Raw genomic sequence first — 939 nt, 5'->3', positions numbered from 1 at the left:
CCCCAAAATTGCACGTAGTATAAATTCACTGCCATGTCACCCAGCAGAGGGTTTTTTCTTTAAAAAAAAAAAAGGAGGAAAGACTAGAGTTAATATTTTATCCCTAATGTCCATACTGTGCTCTCACCTCTCCATCTGTATCTGTCCTCAATTCAGACACAACAGCACAGTGAAGCTGTGAACTGCTGCACAGTGCAGCAGTGTCACATTAAGCTGTTTTGCTCATCTCACACAGATGCTGTGTTTAGAAAATACTAATTACTCAAGAACGATACTTCAGCTTCCCAAATTACATCCTGAAAAAAAAAATCATTAGAATGAAAAAACTATTCTTTACTTCTGTATTTGATGATTCCTGCCAAGGAAGCCATCCCAACCTATTAGCAGTTCGTGACCAAGGCAAGGGGACATTTTCAAATCCCGTGACTTGGGCAGAGGCTCCTTGAGAAAAGGCTGCCCAGGCTCCGCTGCAGCAGCCTCGTCACCCCCCTCCTATGGCACCACGAGCAGCAACGTGGCACAGGGGGACCAAGGTCCCCTCTCAACATCACCAAGAAGGGTCCATCTGCTGAGCACTGCCACTACCCATCTGTTAATGCAGAGACTGTTGTAACCACCCTCTCCACTCTTCTTATTAGGCCCTTCTGAAAAGTATTTACATGCATTTTTACCTTTAAGCATATATTTTAGTCCTAAGGATATGTTTAGGTATTGTCCTAAATAGCCTCTTACTGCTTTTTTTTTTAATCCATAGGAAGGAAGATTTCCTGCATACGCAGAACAAATACATAAGTAGTAAAACAAATCCCTTTTTCAACCCACCCACCAGGAAAAGCCTGTCAAGTTCACCACAAAGCAAACCCTGAATACTCAAAGAAAGAGCTAGCTTTCTGCTAAGACAGTAAGACTCTGGGTTAAGAACAACATTAGAAATTAAGA

The sequence above is a fragment of the Tinamus guttatus genome, unplaced genomic scaffold (assembly GCF_059628265.1).
Source record: "Tinamus guttatus ecotype Peru unplaced genomic scaffold, ASM5962826v1 Tinamus_guttatus_pri_ptg000180l, whole genome shotgun sequence".
Lineage (NCBI taxonomy): Eukaryota > Metazoa > Chordata > Aves > Tinamiformes > Tinamidae > Tinamus > Tinamus guttatus.
This window is presented reverse-complemented; position numbering follows the sequence as displayed.